The following is a 22,545-nucleotide window of genomic DNA, read 5'->3' on the forward strand; positions in this document are numbered from 1 at the left end:
TCATATGCTTTGACCCAGAAATACCAATGCTGCATCCTAAGAAGGTCAAAGATATTAAGAGAGCTCCCATACTACTGACTCCCTCATAGCAGCACATTTTGTGGCAGAGAAAACTTGGAAATTGTGGCACGTTAATGAGATGGAACATTACCCTGCCTTAAGAAAGGGTGACACTAAAGGACTCAGAGGGGCATGGGAAGACAGAGTGGAGTGCAGAGAATCAGAAAAAGAAAGCACGTGGCGTGGCTGCAGTATCAGTCTGCACGGTGAAGCTATTTTCAAGTCCTGACCAGCTCGCACGTCAGGTCACCGTGCTCAGACCCCTGGGACACCCTGTACCTGCTGACCAAGATGCCAGCACACAGTGAACCGCAACGAAGCCCCACGCTGGATACTGACCAGGACCAAGGCTAACTCCAGAGAAGAGGCGAGGAAACACCCTAAGAGTTCATCATGCTGCCACACTCAGTTCTGTTTAACTACTGTTCTTGATTACCAGGGAAGGTTGACTTTGGGTGGCTAGGGGGCGCCACAGTACACAGAGCGCCAGGCCCGGAGTCAGGAAGACTCATCTTCCTTCCTGAGTTCAAATCCAGCCTCAGACACTTGCTAGCTGATGCTGTGACCCTGGGCAAGTTACTTCACGCTGTTTGCTTCAGTTTCCTTATCTGTAAAATGAGCTAGAAAAGAAAATGGCAAACCATCACAGTATCTCTACCAAGAAAACCCCAAGAGGCAGCTAGATGGCGCAGTGGATAGAGCACCAGCCCTGGATTCAGGAAGACCTGAGTTCAAATCTGTCTTCAGCAGAACCAGGAGAACATTGCATACAGTAACAGCCACGTTGTGCGATGACTGACGTTGACAGACTTAGCCCTTCTCAGTAGTGCAAGGATCTGAGACATCTCCAGAGGTCTCGTGATGGAAAATGCTATCTACATCCAGGGAAAGAACTATGGAGTTTGAATGCAGATCAAAGCAGACTGTTTGCTCTTTTTTTTCTTCTGTTTTGTTTCTTCTTTCTTGTGGTTCCTCCTATTAACTCTAAATCTTCCTTACAACATGACTAATGTGAAAATATGTTAAATAGGAATGTATATGTAGAGTCTATATCAGATTGTGTGCCATCTTGGGGAGAGGGGGAGGGAGGAGGAGAACATTTAAAACTCAAAAGCTTATGGGATTGTTGAAAACTAAAAATAAATTAAAATTAAAAAAAAATCTGGCTTCAGACACTTGACACTTACTAGCCCTGTGACCCTGGGCAAGTCACTTTACCCCGCTGCCTTGCAAATAAAAAAATTACTTCAAAAACCCCCTAAAGGGGTCACCAAGAGTTGGGACGCAGCTAAAATGACTGAACGACAACGAGGCTGACTAGGCGGGAGAGCGTACCTGCAGATGACTAATAGCAGAACAGCGGCCACCAATTAAACGGAAAACAAGATTGTTTTTAAAAAGGAAAGGGCTAAATGTCAAGTAGAGCGATCAGGAAAGGCTTTGCAGAGGATGGACCAGGTATTCCAGGCCAAATGCTAGTAACTGCGGAGTATCCACCACACACCGGCCCCTGGATTTCATCCAATCTGTGGCTCTGTTCTAGGATTTGTGACAAGGTGGGACAGTTCTTTTCATTCATTTTATTGTGAACCTAAGTCCTGGGAAGGCATGTGAAGGGACGGGCAGGTTTAGTCTGCAGACAGGGCAGCCTAGTCGTTCAGGAGAACGAACCGGAATAAACCAGCGTTGATACAGGGCAGCTAGGTGGCACAGCAGATAGAGCACTGGCCCTGGTGTCAGGAGGACCTGAGTTCAAATCCAGCCTCAGACACTTGACATTTACTAGCTGCATGACTCTGGGCAAGTCACATTGCCTGGCCGAGAGAAAAAAAAAAAGACAGAGAGAGAGAAGAGTTGATACAGAATGAAGCTGAAGTGGGGATGGTGTCACTGACATTCAGGAAATGATATCTGGCCTACGGAAAATCTGCACATGGCTTAGCTGCACAAGCCGTTCGTCACTTTCAGGCCAACACAGATGAAAAACCAGCCAGCCAACTGATGGCTACATCTGATTTATGAAGAGGGAGAAGGGACAGCTTTATGAACCACATTACGTAAGTTCAGCGTGCTCACGTGAGCAGCATATTTTCCCCAAAGAACACACACATCCTCCCAACAGACGTAGGTGGTGGTGTCAAGAACCCTGTCTTATAAAAGAAACTGAAACAAACCAAAAAGGATTTCTTGACCGTCCAAAGTAAGCCATAAATTTAACAAACGAGCTGTGCATCGAACCGTCTTTTTGAACGATCCCCTCTGATTCCAAACAGAAGAGACTAGTCTGAAAGATGTCCTAGGATCTGTCCTAATGAAAAGGTGGCAAATACATGGAACTAGCCTCTGGTTGGTTTAATACAAAACCAAAGCCATTCCAATGATGCGCTGCTGTACTATTACAATGCAATGTTATACCACTGCATTGGCGAGGAGGGACAGTCACCTGCTTCCTGACCACGAACAGACTCATCCCTCGGCACAGTCTTCTGCTGGAAGTTCACTCAGTCAAAATTGCCATTCAGTCCGGAGAGTCGTGGCTGTTCTGTGCTGACCCCCAGCTTGGGCTCTCTTCTTTCTCAGGTTCAGAACATACCCCTCCACCCCGAATTCCTGCCCTTATACTAAGACACTTCACCATCCACCCTGACGCTCAACTCCCCACAAGGCACCGTGTGGCCTCGAGGCTGCAGGGTCCCTACCCCTACCCTAACCTCTCAATTCCACAGGAGCCTGAAATCCCATGAGGACCCCCTCCACCCAATTGCAGGCCAAGCACAGGAATGGTCACATGTAGGAATGATCTCACGAGCCATTACCCATGTCTACCATGTCATTAATCCAAAACCTCATTTCCCTCTCTGGCCATAACCGAAGGCTCCATCGGTCCCCACGCCTCACCCCTCCTAACCCTATTTTTTGCCTTTGTCAACCCTACCCACTCTGTGCCTCAGTATTTTCTTTTTCTTTTTTTTTTGTATTTCTAACATGTTATCTTTGACTTAAGTTTCCCCCACAAATCATAAAAAAAATTATTTATTTTTCTTTTGTAAAAAATATGGTTCCAAGACCATGCAAAGTTTTTCTAAGTATTCAATTTACAACCAGTGGGATAATTGACTTGAACAGCATTTTTAAAAGGCTCATCACCTTCCAGGTCACAGTGGCATTCACATCAGTAGTATGGTGGTACTCATATCAGTGACAGAAAAAAACCAAAAGCTTCTCTTGAAGTGTTCATCTGGACAGGGGACCATCGTGATGCTGTTTATGCCTTCTCATAGTGACGAACAGCCACCACATCTCCAAAGGTGAGAGTCATGACCATTTTGCCATCCTTAATTTCTCTTACAAAGCTTGTCTCTTTGCCATCCCTTTTCTGAACATGAACTAGCTTGTCGCCATCTAGGCTCACAACAGATTTGCAGTTCCTATCATCAGGAGCTGTTTCATCAAATTCTTCTCCCAAATGGAAGCTGATTTCTGCATTCTTGAAGGTCCTCTGAGTCCTGATCACCACTCTGTCCCCTTCTGGACTGATGGTCACTGTCGCTTCAGCCACATTCCCCACCTGCCTAGTGGCACAGCCCACTCCTAGCGCCTTCATGTATCCACCAAAGTTATGGCTGTCAGTCAGCTTCCAGGTAGCACAGAAAGCCTCCACCATTCTTCTCTTTTTTTTTTTCCTCTCTCTCTCTCTCTCTAGCTTCAGACAACTGAGAAGATCTGCATGATTTTCCTGGCCCTATGGTTTAGAAAATGCCCCTGCACTTCAGCTCCAGCTTCTTATTTGAAGAAGAGACGGGCAAAGCTGTCCCTCAGTATTTTCTCAGGCTATTATTAGCCCTGTGCTGACTTCCCTTTCCTCTTTTTATGATCTCACCCTTACAGGTCACAAACTCAGCTTTCTACCGTCCTCTGCTCTTTGTCTTTGTCATTCACTGTCTTGTCTAAGGAGCTGGAGAAAGTCGCACCGCCGGGCTGACTGGTGGACGTAACATATTCCTGTGACCCAACTTCAGTGGGACCCTCACTGTAGCACGGCAATCCTTTTATTCTCCCCAGTGAATCCCTATCACAGTTCCTGCAGAAGCTACTGGAGAACTCTGCTCCTCCAGCCCCTATCCTCTGCCTCCCTCCATTGAGAGTTTTGCCTCTTACTTTACCGAGAAAACTGAGATCCTTCGCCATGACTTCCCTCTTACCTCTCTTAGGCAATCCTTTTACATGTGCCCTTGACCCCATTCCCTCTCATTTTCTCCAATATATTGCACCCTCAAACCTCTGCCCATCTTCAACCTCCTTCTAGCAACTGAGTCCCTTCTGCCTTCAGAGATGTCCACTCCACCCCACCCCTGTGTTTATAAAGCCTTTAGTCGACCTGCTATGCCCTCAAGGTGATAGGGAGTCACTAGAGTTTACTGAGTAGAGGAGTGACTGCAGTCCGATCTGCACTCAAGGAAGATCACTTAGGTAGCAGAAGGTAGGGCTGGCCTAGAGTGGGAAGATACGATGCCAGGATCAATTCAGAGGCAGCTGCATTCATCTAGGTAAGAGGGGAAGAGGGCCTGGATAGAAGTGGTAGTAGGGGGAAAGAAAAAAAAAACTTGGATGGGAGAGATCTTGAGGGTGTAGAAGCAGCCACATTTGGCATCTCACTGGCTAATGGGGTGAAGGCAGAAGGAGGAGTCACGAGTAGCCCTGAGGTTACAAACCTGGAGACTGAAAGAATGCAGGTGATCAAACAGAAACTCCCTGGCTCAGCCTTCAAGTCCCCTGACCTGGCCCTGACCTCTCTTTCTGGCTTCCCTGGACTGTCTACTCTTCCCCCTACACTCTGAAATCCAGTCAAACAGGCCCCACCATCTTCTCTCCTGTGCCTTGGCACTGCCTGACCCTCCCTCCTCACCCCTGCTCACCAAATCCTCCCAGCACCACTTTCTAGCCAAGGCCTTTCCTGAGCCCCTCCACTGCTCTTACCTGCCTCCCTCCCAAACTTTGCTGTAGTTAAAATGATTCAAATACTTACGTATGAACTTGTTTGCTTTCCTGCTCAAATGTAAGTTATTCAGCTTCCATGGCATCAAAGAACTAGAAATAAAGGAGACAGATGGCCATCGACTGGGAAGCGGCCAAACCAGAGGTGGGCCATGGAATGTGACTGTGCTGTCAGAATAATATGGGTGATGTGTACCGAGAAACCTGGAAAGAGCTACATGAACTGATGCAGAGCCAGGAACACACCGCACACCACGATGATAACAGCATAAGCAGAACAAAGAGGCACAAAACAATAACAATACTGCAAAATTATAAAGAACAAGCTGAGTCCTAAAGATGAGGCATGAGAAGACATCGCCCTCCCATTCATGCGGGAGGGGGGTACAGGCCCAAGGCACATTGCACTGAATGCCATTTTGACTCGTTTTGCTGATTTTTTTTCTCTTCTTTTTTTGCTTTTTAAAACAAATTATTTGTTATAAAGACAAGAGGAATTCAGGAGGCAATGCGAAAATGAATGACATAAGTAAAAATCTATTTTTAAAAACAAAGAACGGTAGCTGCTTGTAGACAGGAACTGTTAAAATCTTTGCATCTGTAGCCCCAGCACGCAGCACAGTGCCTGGCACAGAGTAGGTGCTTTACAAAAGTGCTTACCGTTTTTTGAAGGTCATGCATTAACCAGACTCAATAATAACAACTAACATTTATATAACATCACAACAACCACGGGAGGGAGGTGCTAGTATTATCCCCACTTTACAGATGAGGAAACTGAGGCAAAAGTTTAGTGACTTGCTCAAGGACATACAGCTAGTAAATGCCCAATGTGAACTAAGATCTTTCTGACTCCAGGACTAGCATTCTGTCCGCAGCCACAAAATTTTGAAGAAAAATGATGAAGAAAAGATCCTATGTCAGACTACGTACAAGTCTGAGTTTCTGAACTATACTTAATTTTCTAAGTCTTCTGTGAAATTCCAATGATAGATTAAAGCAACTCTCCAAAGGGATTTTAGTCATGAAATAATCCTTAGATGTATCAAGGGAAACCAAAAATATCACTGGCCTGGCAAGAACGGGGACAAAGTGGGGAGGCCACTGCTGGGAAAAGTCGGGAGCAAGATTGAGCCTGTTTTCACAGGGAAACTCTCTCTTCTCTGCCTCTCCTGGGGCGCTCCACTCTCTGGCTTAATGCCATCCTCTCTGACCAGACCCAAGAGGCTCAAAGTCTAAGCTTAGCTGCTCCGCCTATACTAAGCATCCATCCATCTCCATCCACCACAAGGCGCCATCTTCACTATCCCCAGCAGAGATGCTGAGGCTTTTCCTGCCTTCCCTGGGCTTTCTTCAGGAACTTTAGCTGATGCTTCCAGCACTATTCCCACCCAACCACCCCGGGAATTACTCTGCAGTATTCATCTCATTACCTACCTCAGCTCCCATTTCCTCTACACATAGTTAAAAAACCTAAGCTGGTGGCCAAGCTCCCTCCCCATTCACTCACTTCTGTCTCAATGAACAATCCCCCTGCCCCATGCCCTTCTTATTGAAGCTGTTTCCTGGTACCTTCTTCATTTCATTCATTAAAGTTTCCTGATTCTCCCTAGGATCTCACTTACCCACTGTCCCCAAGTCCAAAAGACACACCAGACTCCTTCCAGCTTTCCTCCCCGATTATCTACTTAGGGACAAGCTGCAGAATATCTGTACACATCACTCCTGCCCTTTAACATCTCTACTGGCTCCCCAGGGCCCGCCAAACTCCAAGGCCTTCAGCTAACATTCAGAGCCCCCACCATGAGGAAGTCTCACTCCCTTTCCAGCCTCCAACACACACTCACACACATGCACCTGCACTCTCTCTGGTGTGCGCTCGCTCTCTCTCTCTCTCTCTCTCTCCTCTCTCTCTCTCTCTCTTCATCCTTTTTCCTTCTCTGCTTTCCTTTTGAACTCGTACTCTGGTACTTTCTCTTTCTCTCTGTCCCTCAGCCTCTGGTGCTTTCTCTTTCTCTGTCTTGATCTCTGATCTCTGTCTCTCTGTCTCTGCATGTCACCCCCTCCTTCCCTTTCTCTCTCTGACTGTCTCTGTCTTGAGCTGTCTGTCTGGTGTTCTCTCTCTCTCTCTCTCTCTCTCTCTCTCTCTCTCTCTCTCTCTCTCTCCTCTTTCTGTCTCCTCTCTCTCCTCTCCTCTGTCTCTCTCCTGTCTCTCTCCTCTCTGTCTCCTCTTCTCTCATTCTCTCTGTCTCTCTGTCTCCTCTCTCTCTCTTCTCTCTCTCCTCTCTCTCTTCTCTCTTCTCTTCTCTCTCTCTCTCTCTCTTCTCTCTTCTCTCTCTCTCTCTCTCTCTCTTTCTGTCTCCTCTCTCTCCTCTCCTCTGTCTCTCTCCTGTCTCTCTCCTCTCTCTCTCTCTGTCTCCTCTCTCTCTCATTCTCTCTGTCTCCTCTCTCTCTCCTCTCTCTCTCTCTCTCTCTCTCTCTCTCTCTCTCTCTCTCTCTCTCTCTCTCCTCTCTCTCCCCCCCTCCCTCTCTCTCCTCTCCCTCCCCGCCCCCCCCCCATGCCATGCTCCAGTCAGACTGTGACCTCTCTTCTCTGGGCCCTGGGCTGCTGCCTGCATTATTCTTTTCCATTTCTGAGATTCGTGGAGAGTTCTTCAATAACAAGCACTGGGCATACATCCCCAGGGTCCAATACCAATAATGAAAGTGCTGAACAAAAAGTACCCTCTCTATGAGTACAGTGGGTGTGAGCAGGTTTCAACATAAAACCCAAGAGCTTTGGGGCAGAACAGGAAGACAAAAGGTCATCAGGGAAAATCTGAGATAAAGAGAAAATGGGCCTGTCCAATGGTGAATGAGAGGGGGATGGGCAGAAGGCTGGGCCTAGGTCAGGAGATGCTGGAGCCCCTGGGGGTCAATCTGGGGAAGAACGTCTACAAGAGATGTAGAGGAGAAGCAAGCAGGGAGGGATTCCCAAATCATGGATCCATCTGAATATCTGGGAGTAGTGGAAAGAGCTTAGGCTGGAAGTGCAGGGACTAGGCCTGGTCTCCTTGCTAACCATCTATGTGTGACATCAGGAAAGACATACAACCCGCCTAGCCCCCAGGTCCATTAGGGAAGCAACTGGACTCAGTGGTCTGCAAGATCAAACACTCATCCAAGCAGCACAGTGGGAAGAGCATTCAGCTCAGGTCACCAGCCTGCTTTCAGGGCTGGAGGGGCTGTTGCCTTCGAAGCCTGTTAGAGGGGGTGCCCTATGCTATGGCTCCTCTCTATCACTGACTTGGGTGAGGCCACAAGGGCACGTTTCTCCAACGTGCAGACGCTGAAAAGCTGGGAAGGAAGTGAGCGTACAACAGCATCAGAGTCCAGGTGGCTAGACAGGAAAGAAAGCAGGCCGAATCTGAGGTGATGAAACATAAAAGGGATAAAGAGAAAGGCCTGCACGTAGGTCCAAAAAGTCAACCTCTTGAGTACAAGATGGCGGCAAAGTTTTCAGGGTTAAAGCAGACCACAATTTCAACGTGTAAACAATCTGACTCGACAGCCCTAAAAGGTCATGCCATATCAGGCCGCACTGAGGAAGCACAGCCCAGTACCCACCAATGAAGGAGGCTACAGGCCTACTCACCATACTCTGCCCTAAGAACACATCTGGAGCGCTGTGTTCAGTCCCAAGGGCCACAGGTGGGTAAGGACACTGATCAGCTGGATGTCATCCAGGGGAATGACCAGGATGGCGAGTGAATCACACCATGAGTACGAGAGCTGAAGTAACTGGGCACGTTCAGCTGGAGGGAACCACAGAGGAGCCGTGAGAAGAGGACCTCGGGTCTGAAGGCCAGAACAAAGAACAAGTAATAGAGAGGCAAAGCAGCTCCCTCAGCCTCTCCCCCTCCCCCTCAAGTACGGGCTTCAAGCAGAAGCTGCGCGATCTCTTACGAAAGACATCGTCCATAGAGGGCGAAGGCGTGAGGAGGCGCCTCCGGAGCTCAGACAGCTGTTGCTTTGTTAGCCTGGGGACCCCGCCAACAGGAAAGCCCAGCTAACAAGAAGCAGCAAAGCAGGCAGCTCAAAGACCTGCCTGAGGAAACAGAACAGGCCCACTCCTCCGAGCAGCCGAACGCGGCTCCAGCTGCCTCCCGCTGGCACCGGCGGCAAGGCCGTTGCTTCTGTCCAGCTTGTTCTAGCATGAAGCACTGCAGGTATCTGCTGCAAAGAGAGAAGCCAGCCCCTCAAAGCTCGGCGAAGGCTAACTAACGACCAGCCTCATCCTTTGTCTCCTGGTTGCCATCTTCTTAAGTGATACGGCTGCCCACCCTCAGAAGCTAGTGAGTCAGAGGCAGAGTAGAAGAGAAGCCCCCAAGGCCACTCTGGGTCTCCTAGAGCTGATTCTGAAGAATGGAGACTCTTCAATCTAAAGAGGAAGTGACTCAGCTCGTGGGGGGATAGGGATGGAGATGGAGGGAGACGGGAGGTGGGAGGGGACAGAGATAGACAACCTGGCTGCCTTCACTGGATGACTCAAGGCTGTCCCAGAGTCACAAGGCTTTCTTCCAAACATGTCCCGCCTCTTGGGCTTCCCAACCTCTACCAGTTAGGATGATAAAACCTGGAGTTGGAAAGTAACTAACCCTAACCCTTGGGTAGTCTAATCTCATTTTACAGAGAAGGAAACTGAGGCCAGAGAGAGGGCAAATGACTCGTCCAAGGTCCAGGGCTTTCATACTAACTTTCTGGTCCACTGAACAAAGAAAAATAACTGACTAGTGTTTCTTATGTTGGAATAAATACTATTCTAGTTGAAGAAATAGTCTTAGATGTTCTAAGTAGTATATCTGAGTTCTAATGAATTGTAACTTTGAGAGGGTGTGTGTGTGTGTGTGTGTGTGTGTGTGTGCGCGCACGTGTTGTGTGTGTGTGTGTGTGAAAGAATGAAGAAGTGATTTATAGAAATATTATGATGCCATGGCAACAGAAACCAGGGAAGAAACCCCACTTGCACAGAGCTGTTTAAAAATAAACCAGATACTAAAACATCAGTATTAAGCTGCAATGACTCACGCTGTCCTCCTCCAATACAGTTTAGAGAACAGTCAGTTCTTTCGCACACTTGTCTTCAGGGTTTTTTCCCTGCTGAAGAAGTGTGAAACAAGGGAAAGGCAGAGGCAGCTTGGAGATTTTTTTCTCCCTTATAAAAAAATCGAGCAGACAGTGGTGACTAAGATCTTGTGTGCCCAGGAGGAAGGAGAAAAGACTGCAGCTACAGGAAAGTCTGAGACTGGGACACTAGATTTTTAAACAAATGGTCACAAGGGCAAATGACAGGCTGCCCATCGGAGCACCTGCTCCCAGAAAGCTCAAACAGAGGACTCTCCCCCCAAAAAAGTATAAATCCAAATTGTTGGCCTGGAGAGTTTCTTCACTGTCACTCAGGCCAACTCACCTTCTGCAAAGGTGAAAGCAGAAGCAGAGAGAGGGGAAAGGGCTGGCCCAAGGCCACACAGCTTGGAAGCAGCAGAAACCAGCCTTAAAACCTGGTCTCCATCTGCCAAGTCCAGAGCTCCTGCCATGGTCCCAGGCTTCCTGCCAGCTGTTCAAAACTCAATTGACCTCCACCATGGGCAAATACGGTATCCTCTATCCACTCCTATTTTATCATCTCCACAGGCAGTCTTCAGGAATGGAAGTGGGAAAGCAGCAAAACCCAACCTTCAAATTCTGAGCATGAACCATGGACAAATCCTTCCCTCGAGCAGAGACGGACACAGACAACTTCCAATGTTTCTTCCAGTTGAGACACTTCCATGAGGTATGCTAACAGTCTGTCAAAAACAGATACACAGACATCAACGACAATATACCAATAGCAAATCACAACCCAGACTCACAGACTGGTTGGCCTCTTCGGGCTCGAGTCCTTAAGGGAAGGGAATCTGGGGCTTTTCATCCCTGTCTTCGCAGCCCAGCAGCCTCCTTGAATAGAACCAGTGATGAAGTGAGCCTCCCCCAGTGCAGCCACATCCCTTCTCTAGGTGCCTAAGCAGCTCCTTTCCTGGAACTCTGTGCCACCCAACTCTTTGCACAGGGCCTTGAACCCAGAAGGTACTCCATCGGGGTCAGATTCCTACCAATAATGATTTCTGGGAAGAAGTTAGCGACCCAGCTCTGGGCTCACTCCAGGGCTTCCACAAACGTCCACGGGCAACGTGGGCTCCAAAAAGTCTCCAGGAATCATCCTAGACCAAGCTTAGATTAAGGCTATCTACCAGCTAATGCAGGGGTAGGGAACCTGCGGCCTCCAGGCCACATGTGGCCCTCCAGGTCCTCAAGTGCGGCCCTTTGACTGGTTGGGATTCAGTCCAAGGGCCACACTTGAGACCTAGAGGGCCACGGTTCCCTACTCCTGCAATCCTTTTCATCACATTTTACATCTCACCCCAATTGTAATGCATGGCGGAGAAAATGAAGGCACTTTCTGACATCCGACAAGAAGGAACCTGATGGAAAGTTTTCATTTCTAACGTCTCATGGTGACCCACTGAGTGTAACAATAACTCCACTGTACTTGGAAATGACTGGTAAAAAAATAAAAAGGTATCAACGAAACTTTGTTCCAAATCAGCATCACAAACTCCAAGGATGTGCATTCAAACCCATGTCAAAGGAGGGAGCGGAGACATTTAAGGTGGGATTCCTTCTCTCAAACACAACAGCTTTACCGAAAGAGAAAACACATGGGAAGGAATGCTTCTGATCCTCAAGATCTGTCTCAGCAACAATATTTTCTGGTCCCCAATGGTGCTGCTGGTGGAACGTGAGCTTCCGGATGAGGAGATTCTGATTCATGTTTGGCTCTGCATCCCAGTGCCAAGCACACAGTAGGCGCTTGTTTTATTGTGGTCTCCACCACAAGGGGGTGTTCTAAAGCTTCGTTTTCACAAGGAAAGAGAACCAGGAGCCGCCTTTTCAAGAAATGCTGAGAAACTGGAGTCTGCAAAACTGACCTGGGAAGCTGATCGGAGGGGGAGGGGCAAGGCAGAAGCCAGTAAGACGAGATCACAAAGGCTTATGTGGCAAGTCTGAAAATAACCCTAAAGTTTCACACGTGGTATCTCCTGACCCCGAATCATTCTATGAAAGAGGAAGTGTCTCAGGCAGCTCTGGTGCCCATTCTAAAGATGGGGAAGCCTGAGGAAATAATTGGGTCTGTTTGCCATTGGTTCTATGCAAGGAGGCTGCTGGACTGGGAAGACAGATGAAAAGCTCCACGTTCCCTTCTCTTAGGGAATCAAACCAGGGAGGCCAGACATTCTGGGAGGCTAGGTTATATCTGGTTGCTTCAATTCAATTCAACAGAAACACTTTCTAAGCAGCTATTACATGCAGAGCCCTGGGCCAGGACAGCTACAAAGACGATGATGACACCATTCATGTAGTGCTTTAAGTTATAATTACCTCGTTGTATCCTTATAACATCCCTGGAGGGTAGATGCTGTTATTATTCCCATTTTACAGATAAGGAAACCAAAGCAGAGAGAGGCTAAGTGACTTGCCCACTGTCACAAAGCTAATAAATGTCTAAGGCCACATTTGAACTCAGGTCTTCCTGACTCCAGGCTCAGTGTTCTATCTACTGGGCCACCTCACTGCCTCTAGAGAAATTAACCAGTTCTCTCCCTTATGGTCAAGTAGAGGCACAGCTATACAAGTAAGCATCTCGCAACACCAACCATCATACAAGGGTAGACAAGGTAAAGTGAGGCTGAAAGAAGCAAAGGGTTAATTAAACGGTTAGAGAAGGGCACAAAACAAGGTGAGTCTTAAAAGCCAGATTCAACAGGCAGAGATGGGAAAGTGGTACTGCAGGCCTAGGGAACATGAAGAGAGGCAAAGGTACATCGTTTAATTCAGCCGGCGCACAAAACACACGGCGTGCTGAAAGAGAAAGGGCGACCCCGCACTCGGGTTCCCTCGGTCTCAGGCGTCCCCGCACTCGGGTTCCCTCACTCTCTCTCAGGCGTCCCCGCACTCGGGTTCCCTCGCTCTCTCTCAGGCGTCCCCGCACTCGGGTTCCCTCGCTCAGGCGTCCCTGCATTCAGTCACTTATTTAGACAGCTGGCAGAACTGGGCTTGGGAAGGCTCTCAATCCTGACTTCCAGATCCATTGCTAAGTAAGTCACTTTGACTTTGGCCAAAACATCTCAGTTCTCAAGGACTCAGCTTCTTCCTCGGTAAAATGAGCAGCTTAGATCAGATGGCCTCTGAGGGTCTGTCCAGCTCCGAAATGGCGCCCCACCACAAGTCAGAGTCACTGATGGGCTGGGATTGAACAGGGAGGTGAAGAGAGCAGCTATCTGTTTGATGTAAAGGAAAGCGGCCAGGTAGCAGGCCAGCCCTCCGAGAAAACTTTTACACCAAGATTTTCTTTTAATCCTCTTGTTGGTAAAGCACTCTGGGAGCTTAAGGAGATTTGGGACAAAGAATTTTTTTTTTTGCCCAAGGTTAACTCTGAGCTAATGATTCCCCGGCTTACTACTAGAAAATGTGTCTTTAAAAGACACTACAAGTACATATTTTCAAATCTGCCATTAAATGAGATGAAGCACAAAGCTTAAATAAACAAAGCGGGGAAAGGAAAAAATAATTTTGTGTGACCCACTGAAAATGAACCCAGTAGAAATTTCTGCCTCTATCATTCATACGCAGCTCACTTTATATTTCCTTGTATTACAGTGATCTCTGTTTTATTGTTAGCTTTACTTAGCTTTGACTCCATACTTTATCTTCCTACATATTCATTTCAATGGGCATTTCCATTCCCCCTATGTACAAGACCCTGTGAGGCACACACACACGCACACATACACACGTATGCACATGCATGCATATACCCCTGCACACACACATGGAGATATACACAGGGACTGATACTTCCCTGACCACATCTACCCCAGGAAGGGCCTGACACAGACTTCAAAGACCTCAACTCCTTTTGCTGAAATGAACCTCAGGGGTCCCTGCCAGCCCTCAGTAGACAGCCCAGCTTATGCCTGAACATCTCCGGTGATAGGAAGTCAGGATCTCATGAATCAATTCCTTTCACTTTTGGACAGCTCCTTCCATTAAATTTACATCCCTGTAGCGTTCACCCATTTATCTTAGTCAAGGAGTGTGATGCCAGGATTGATGGGTATAATCAACAGAGGAAACTCTCCTGGGGGCGAAAGGGGACATCATTCAAACAAAATGTCCATGGGAACAACCAGGAAAAGTTTCCAAGGTCAGAAGATTGAAATGGATGAGAATCACAACACCACTGGTTTCCCGGATTTCCTGCTATGGCTCTCCCAGCTGTCCCCCGCGTAGCCTCGCAGAACAACTTGCAGCCTTCTCCCCCGCCACCCATTCTGCCTGGGTTCCTTCCTCGTGACATGGTTTTGAATCCTTTCACCATCCAAGGCATCTCTATGATACCAGACATATTCTATGTTCAATAAATACTGACTTACTGAAGAAGCCAAATGGTTCTGGTTGCCAGGCTTTGTCTTTCCCGGCCCACTGCACTGGTCCAACCTCCCACCAAGCGTACGCTGGGAGGCAGATGTCACCTCCACAAGAAATCAGAGGAGCAAAGGAAAGGGGGATCTTTTTAAAGCCCTGGGACCTGTGCCTCAACTAGTCAGGAACTAGCCTAAGCAGCTCGCCCTGAGACTAGACCTTACACATTCTCCCTTTTTACGGCTGAAGCAAGGAAAGAAGGAATGGGGGGCAGGCAGGTTTCCACAAAGTGGAACGCAGCAAAGAAGAGATCAGGAACCCTAACTAAACCACACCCACCGAAGTGGCTTGCCAGAGCAGCGTGCCTAGACCAGAGCTTCTGAAACTGTTTCTACTTGTGACCCCTTCAGCGCTCCTTAAACTGTGGGTCCACAATTTAAGAAGTGCTGGTCTAGACTACCCATAAAAGACCCCTCATAAAAGTCTCTTGTTTAAAGAGACATAATATGGAATAACTGTCTTTTATCTCATGGGTTTCTCCAATAGTTTTAAAAGTTTCCCCAATTAAGTGCAGCCCAGACCCTGCTACCTCACAAGTTTGACTGTGCAGAAAGGTCTTTGGAGCTCATCTCGTCCAACCCTGCCATTTTACAGGAGGAAACTGAGACCCAGAGAGGCAAATGATTTGCTCAGAATCCAAAGGTCTGTTAGTGGCAAGAACTGGGCACAGGCTGCTTGAACCATCAACTCATGGGCTCTTTTACAACGTGCTGATTTCTTCCACAAAAAAATGACAGCCTCTTCAAGGAGCTAATCATTTCAAAAATATATTACTGGGAATGAAACTGAGCCCCCAAACAGAGGATTAATTATTCTTTTTACTTGGCTGATTTCATTACCTCATACTGGCCAGTTAACTTCACTGAGAAACATTCTATTTGACAGCTACTGGCTGAACTGCTAAACCCTATCAGTGGTCTCCCAAGACAATCCACAAGATCCACGTGGGTCCTAACACAGGCCACACTCCTCCATGAATCTGCCCGTAAAAACCTCAAGTACTTTTGGTGTTTGAGTTCTTAGTAGAAAGAGCAGGGAAAGGGGCAGCTAGGTGGCGCAGTAGACGGAGCACGGGCTCTGGAGTCAGGAGGACCCTGAGTTCAAATCCAGCCTCAGACTCATAATATTTCCTAGCTGCGTGACTCTGGGCAGGTCACTTAACCCCAACTGCCTCACCAAAATAAATAAATAAATGATTTAAAAAAAAAAAGATCAGGGAAAAGATAATAACTGACCATGGCAATGCTTAAGAAAGATAATTAAATTTAAACAGCTATATTGAAATTTAAATGAATGCTTTTAAAAACCCCTCTGTATTTGTAATACAGTAATTTCATGCAATTATTTTTCCATATGTGTGATTATTTTCTCTTTCCAAGTTCACTGATATAGATCACTGGATATTAAAAAGTCAGAGGACCCAGGTTGGAATAGGGGTTGTACTCCTTTCTGCCTGGAGTGACCTTGGACAAGTCATGTAACCTGCCTGGGCTTCTGTTTCCTCTATGTACAAATGGTCTTTTCATGTCCACAGCCATGTTTCTCTATGTAAGACTGGTTAACATTCAAGCCAACAGGGTATGTGCTGGTTACTTATTCTATTCCTGACATTGTGCTAGGTACTAAGGGGATAAACAATAAGTGAAGCCTGGGTTCTTGTCCGTCAGGAGCCCACGTGACCAGTGGAGAGATGGTTAGAAAGTCAGGAAGGCTAAATGCGATACTTCATCATTACTTTATTTTTTTAATTTTTTATTTTTAGGCAATTGGAGTTAAGTGACTTGCCCAGGGTCACATAGCTAGTAAGGGTCAAGTGTTTGGTCTGAGGCCAGATTTGAACTCGGGTCCTCCTGACTTCAGGGCCAGTGCTCTACCCACGCCCCCTAGCTGCCCCAACATCATCACTACTTTAGAACAGATGAGTAAAGATCAAGTGAAGCCAAGATTTGGTCCAGAGACAATCTGGCCCAACCTGTATCTGAACGAGAATCCCCCCTTGTGAAGAGAAAACCCTCCCCGATTCCTCAACCCTGGCTAGCTCGACGGCTGAGACAGTTTGACCAGGGTGTGGCCACTGCACCCGCTGCAGCTTCTTAGAGCCGTAGGTGAGAGCGGGGCGAAAGTGAACACCAACGGTGGACAAACAGCCCCGGAGCAGGCTCAGCCAGCCGTGCCCCCACAGGTGCGGGGCCTCCCTGGACAGCCCCCCCCCCATTGTCCTCTACAGCTATAGGGAAGGTAGGAGGGGAGATGATTTAGGAAGAAAGATGCTGAGCTCTGTTCTGCCAATTCCACGTGCCGAGCACTGTGCTAAGGGCTGGGGACAGAGGGAAGGGCCAAAACACAGACCCTCCCCTGGAGAAGCCCACAGTCTGATGGGGGAGACAACATGCAAATGGATAAACAGGAGACAATAAACAGAGCAAAGGCCCTAGAAGTAAAACAATCTCTGCTTCAAGGAGCTTATCAAGGGCCTTTCATTTACATATACATATATGCATGCATATCGTACACACACACACACACACACACACACGTGTGTGTGTGTGCGCATGTGTAATAAAAAAAAATGAATGCCCAGTCATTGAGGAGGAGGCACCAAGGGGGCGTGGGGGCGGCGAGGAATGGTCTGGAGAGGCAGGAGGGAGGAGGGATTCCATTTCAGACATGAGGAAGAGTGAATGAAGATGGAAAATGGACCATTGGGTATAAGAAGGTATAAGATGGCCATTTTGGCTAGACCCGAGAATGTAGGACAGGGAGCAATGTGTAAGAAGACAGGACTTGAAATGCCAAACAGTGCACTTTGTCTGATCCTCCGGGTAATGGGGTGGCACTGAAGTTTATCGAGTAGGAGAATGACACAGTCAGTCTGTACTTTAGTAAAAATTCCCTTTGGCAGCTGTGTGGACGACAGATGGGAACAGGGAGAGACTTGCGGCAGACAGACAAATGAGGAGGTGACTGCAATGGTCTAAGCATGAGGTAGTGAGGAGCTGATCTGGGGGTAGCTTTGTAAGTACAGAAAAAGAATGGAACTGAGAGATGTTATGGAGATAGGGATGACCAGATTTGACATCTGACTGACCACATGGGTTAAGACTGAAAAAGGAAAAAACCAAGAACGACAGACATCTGAGAGTTAAAACTTTGCTGACTGGAAAGACGGTGGTGACCCCAGCAAAAACAGGCAAGGTCGGAAGAGGAGAAAATATGGCTACTCTGATAATACTGACGAGAGAGCTGCCTGTTGGAACAGAAGGGCCCTGGGAGAGCTACAGTTCTAGCTTATTAACCTTAAGCGTACTCAGAACTCAAGCCACAAAAAACAGCCTTCGAAATAAGTTGTCACCATTTCTTTCCACCCTTAGTGGGGAGAGAGAAGCTGCTTAGGACCTCTTCCGGGCTGCTAAAAGGGAAAGTAAGAGAAGCAGCCAAATGTATCCCCCAAAGTTAACAAGCAGCATAGGAACAATGCATCCCAACTCCACCCTGCAGCCAGGAAGTAAGGGTAATTTAATTATCTTTCATTTGAAGAGAGGCAATGGATGGTAAGAAAGACTATCTTTCAAACAGTGTGAGATGGGAAAACTGGGTCCTCTTCAGTGGACACAAAAGGACGTGGAGAACAAATGAGAGCCAGCCTCCTTTGGTAGAAATCATGAGATCATAGGTTAGAAGCCATGGCTTCAAGGACAAGCTCTGACACTTAAGGGCTGTGTGGCTTTGGGCAAGACTCCTTCCTCTTGAAGCTTCAATTTCAGTAACTTTAAAAAGGGGATAATATAACCTCCTCCAGTGTCACAGTGAAGATTGATAAGGTGATCCGTGTCTAACGCTCGCCTGCAGTAAAATGCTATGAAGGTATGTCATTATTAAAGGAAAATTCAGCTGCTTCATCATGACACGGAGAAAATCCTGGGCTCTCGAAGGTCCCATCACGCCGCAAAGGCTTCACGGACAGCCCCACGGCAGATCGACAGCCATCATCCCAAAACCAGCCCTGGCAGAGGGTGAGCAGAGACGTCCAGCACCAGGTGGGCCAGAGCTGAAGGATTTTTCAGCCACGTCAGTTCTCATAAGCCATCAGTCACAGGGTTGTAAACTGCACAGACTAAGGAAAAAACAGCAACCATGAAATACTCAAGTGCTGACCGTCACCACTGCTTTCATTCTCATCTTTTCAACAGATGTCAGCTTGGGCCGAGTCACTCTGGCTCCGAAGGATGACACCGGGGCTTCTGGGAGTTGGATAAAAGAACAGGCCAACAGGATGCCCCGCCCACATCGCACTGATTTCTTCAGCTAGCCTTCCATACTCTGAGAGCTTTTTTTTTGGGGGGGGGGAGTTAGGCAATGGGGTTAAGTGACTTGCCCAGGGTCACACAGCTAGTTAAGTGTTATGTGTCTGAGGCCGGATTTGAACTCAGGTCCTCCTGAATCCAGGGCCAGTGCTCTATCCACTGCACCACCTAGCTGCTCCTCTGGGAGCTTTTCATTCCATGTATTTGGGAACAGCTACTCAAAATGTCCTTGGATTTTTATTGGTCAATATCATGTCCAAGAATTGTGGGCAACAGTGTTGTCTGGGCTGAGGCTTCAGTTCTGGGGAATTCTCCAGGCTCTTTGGGGCTTTGTACTGGGGAGCTGTCAGCTGGTAGGTCCATGAAGGTTGGTGTGCCTGCGGTGTGGAGTTCTCGCCATTAGCTCAAGGGTGTGTTGGTAGGTGGGAGGCCCCCTGCAGTGATGCATTGCAGAGTGTCTCCCATTTCCTTGTCAAATCTGAACCAATCAAGAAATAGGTGCTTGAATGTGTAGATATTCAATCACTTCACCTGTCAATGCTCCAGGCCCCTCCCTCAGGCTCTAAGTGGCAGAGAAGGGGCTGACCTGCACTCCCTTATCCCAGCGAGAGCACAGGGCCAGCCCCTGGCCTTCCGATACCTCAGTAGCAAATGTAAGGTAGGACTTCTTTAGGGAGGAAGTCCTTAAAAATGACAACTTGAAGTCCCAATAGCTCTGACTGCTATTGTCGGGGACAATGTCACAGTGGGGCCCCAACCATAAGCAAATTCATTTTTAGTGCTTATTACTTGGGGAGAAGGGGGAAACCTATATCCTTATAGTTTTGAAGCTGTTCTGATAATGTTTAAAAGCTCATGCATTTTGGTAGCAAATGTGTCATATGACAACATCCTTGTAATTGAGGTAAACACGTGACAAGGTCACAAAGACCATGCAGACATTGTCTCCAGTGCATCTGGGGACCACTAATTCATACCAGAAGATCATATGTGGGATCTGGACCCGGAAGGACCTTAATACTGATCTGCCCCTGTGGGTACCTGCTACGTGTGGCTTTTACAAATGAGGAAACTGAGGGGCAAACAGGAAAGTGACTTGTGTGTAGGAAGGTGCCAGAAGGTAGGTACTATTATTATTTCCATTTTACAGATTAGGAAACTGAGGCAGAGAGGTTAAGTGACTTGATCAGGGTCACAAAGGCAGTAAGCATTGGAGGCCAAATCTGAACTTAGGTCTTCCTGACTCCAGGCGCAGTGCTCCATCCGCTGAGACATCTTGCTGTAATGGAAAAGCCCACAAAGGATCGTGCAAACAGAAAACAAAACCTATTTTCTCCTTCAAGACAGAAAGGTAAGGGATGATTAGGCATGAATACTGCAGATCCACTGTCAGGCACGTATGTCTTTGCTATAAGAAGGAAGGGGCTCAAACGCTGGCCCCGCAGAAGTGCCAACAGCAAAACCCAGGTGTGTCCTAAGGCTGTGCCAGTGCTGGATCCAGACCTCCCTGTCAGGGCACAGGCCACCTCCAATCTGTCCTCTCGTACATACACTGTATCAAGAAACTGTTGCGCAGCATGCACGCTCAAAGGAATCTGCCGCGCCAGAATCACTTCTGTGGACAGTGAGAGGAACGTTGTTTTCACTGAAAAAAGTGGCCATGTTATGCAGGAGGCGTTCTCCAAAATCCGCAACGTTGTTGGCCAAGTGTTTCATCATTTCCTGATGCTATTTACTCTTGGAGAGCAGAAGCTGGCGAAGCTCAGAGGGACCTTGTGGGCCCATCTCATCCAGCCCTTTCCTTTTAAAGATAAAGATATGGAAGATCAGGACAGTGGCCTGAATGGGCGTCCAAGGCCACCCAGACAGAACAGCTGCTTCCAAGAACCAGTCTCTGGCCACTGCACTCACATGGCTTAGACTGCCAGGACTGTGTACTCAGACACACAGATCCACACCTATTTCAACACAAACACATGGTGTCCAGGGGAGCCTCATACCATTTTGATCACCAACAGACCAGGCATTCACAGTATGAAAGCGATCTCTGTGATGATGCTGGGACCAGTCATGAAATCCAACTCCTTTCCAAATGAGAGCTGCATTCTCCGACAACGCCCCGCACCCTTCCTCCCTCTCTCCTTCCGGCCAAGTTTCTGGGTGCCCCAGTTGCTCTGGCACACTAGCAGAGACGGCTCTAAAGATACCTTAAGCACTGCTGGCGAGACACCTTCTGACCAGCAAGATACTTTCTTCCGTCATCAAGCATTTTGCCTGGACAGGGAAAGGGAAACACAGCACAGATCAGAGGGTGGACTCATCCAGGCCAGGTCATTTAGGTCACAGGCCCAGGGCTGGAAGACAGAGCAGAGCTTGGAGACTGGACTCTTCTCCTCTTGGAGAAGAATAAACTGAGGTGCACAGAGAGGACGAGACTTACCCAAGGTTACCCAGATCCCTGGCTGTACAGTGTTCCTTGCATCACACGTGCTCCTGGGGACAAATCAACCAGTCCAAACCGAAGAGGCAAATAAAAATCCACACCTCCCCCTGCCTCCAACTTCCCCTCCGCTACGGTGAAAAAAGTAAGCATAAACACTTTCAGGTGAGAGGAAAGAAAAGCTGGGACATTCTCTGGCTTCTTCACGAAGAAAAGGACTTAAGGCATGGTCCCAAGATCAAACAAAGGACGTCCTCTTAACGAGGCAGAGGGAGGTCACCCCCGGGCAGCATTCTGGCCATCCCCACGCTTCCCTCCGCTCGTTCCATTAGCAGGTGTCTTGGCAGACAAAGGGACTCTGTCGGCATCCTTTGCCAGGAGTCTTGTTTCCCATGGAGAGCAGACTGTTTTCATCTCCTCTCCGTCCTCCAATTCAGTCTTGGGCACATGACTCCATCGAGTTCCCAAAATGACATGCAGACACTGGCTAACCTGCAATCCGGCCAAAAGAAGACCCCTACGTATGGTAACGGCTAAGACCAGCTGAGTGAGTGAAAATCTATACCATGTTAACCAGAGACAAGGAGAGAAAAACCTCCTCCAGAAGACCCAGAAATAAAAAAACCTGTCTGAGTGGCATGGGGGGGTCACAGACTGTGACCTCAAAGGTCATCTCATCCACCCCTCACATTTTACAGAAGAAACACAAGTTCAGAAAGGTGAGCATGGGACTCGTCCAAGGTCACAGAGTCAGTTACTGTCAGGGATGGGATGTGAACCCAGATCTCCCTGACTCCACGTCCAGCTTAATCCTCAAGAGTGCCCTGCTGCCCAGCTCAGGCGCGATGAGAGAGGAGGGAGGGAGGCAAGGGAGAGAAGCCACCTCCCTCCCCCCTCTCTGTGGGCCACGCGTTGCCAGGCTGAGCACTTTACAAATATTACCATATTTGATCCTCCCAACCCTAGGAGGTAGGGTCTGTTATTATCCCCATTTTATAGTTAACAGAACAGAGGTGAAGGGGCCAGCCCGGGGTCCCACAGCTAGCAAGTAAGTGTCTGAGGCCCGATTTAAACGCAAGCCTTCCTGACTCCAACACCAGCACTGTGCCACCCGGACCAAGGGCTTGACAGGGGCTTGAGAGGGGCTTGAGAGAAGCCTGCGTGGCTACCGTGGAACTAAAG

General features: G+C 48.1%; 1 protein-coding gene and 1 pseudogene across 8 annotated transcripts in view; both read right to left on the minus strand.

The window, feature by feature from the left end:
• The window catches only part of PACSIN2 (protein kinase C and casein kinase substrate in neurons 2), a 163,337-nt gene that overhangs the window by 74,722 nt on the left and 66,070 nt on the right, over window positions 1-22,545 (minus strand). The window contains exon 1 of one of the 7 annotated variants that reach the window (XM_078147781.1): window positions 10,771-10,859. The exons of 5 other annotated variants lie outside the window; for them this stretch is intronic. The gene's annotated coding sequence lies outside the window, so the exon portion shown is untranslated. Of the gene's footprint in view, window positions 1-8,689; window positions 8,778-10,770; window positions 10,860-22,545 lie in introns of those variants that run through there. One more of the 7 variants, XM_078147778.1, reaches the window with a different exon arrangement.
• Window positions 3,078-8,772, minus strand: LOC110205879 (fatty acid-binding protein, brain pseudogene; annotated as a pseudogene). The gene is made up of 3 exons (XR_013483548.1): window positions 8,690-8,772; window positions 5,087-5,148; window positions 3,078-4,779 (listed from the first exon to the last, which is right to left on the minus strand). The product of XR_013483548.1 is annotated as a fatty acid-binding protein, brain pseudogene (transcript).

The sequence above is a fragment of the Phascolarctos cinereus genome, unplaced genomic scaffold (genome assembly GCF_003287225.1).
Source record: "Phascolarctos cinereus isolate Bilbo 61053 unplaced genomic scaffold, phaCin_HiC Scaffold_1;HRSCAF=81, whole genome shotgun sequence".
Lineage (NCBI taxonomy): Eukaryota > Metazoa > Chordata > Mammalia > Diprotodontia > Phascolarctidae > Phascolarctos > Phascolarctos cinereus.